Here is a 376-nt window from a genome sequence, read left to right on the forward strand (position 1 = left end):
AAGCCGCGCTGGCCACGCCCACCCCCTAGACATGCTGGGAGTTGTAGTGGACGATGGGGGGGTGGGAAGTGATTCAGGGGTCACGGGTTCGAGACCCCGCGACGGGAGAGGTGGGGACTGTACAGCGCCCGGCAGGACGCCAGGATGGAGGGGGACAATGTCACCTGAACCCCACCAAACCCCATCCGGATCACAAACTGGGGACACAGCTCACAACACGAGTCACCGGGCCACCTTTCCGGTGCAACACAGGTAAAGCATTTCCCTGCGTGCCTCAGTTTCCCCAACTGGACCGGGCGGGGGAGGTACCTGTCAGCACCCCGGAGGTGACAGCAGCGTGAAACGGGTGCTAATGGGTGAGTCTCAAGCTGGTGGG

This window comes from Pterocles gutturalis, unplaced genomic scaffold, assembly GCF_000699245.1.
Source record: "Pterocles gutturalis isolate BGI_N339 unplaced genomic scaffold, ASM69924v1 scaffold4730, whole genome shotgun sequence".
NCBI classification, from domain to species: Eukaryota; Metazoa; Chordata; class Aves; order Pterocliformes; family Pteroclidae; genus Pterocles; species Pterocles gutturalis.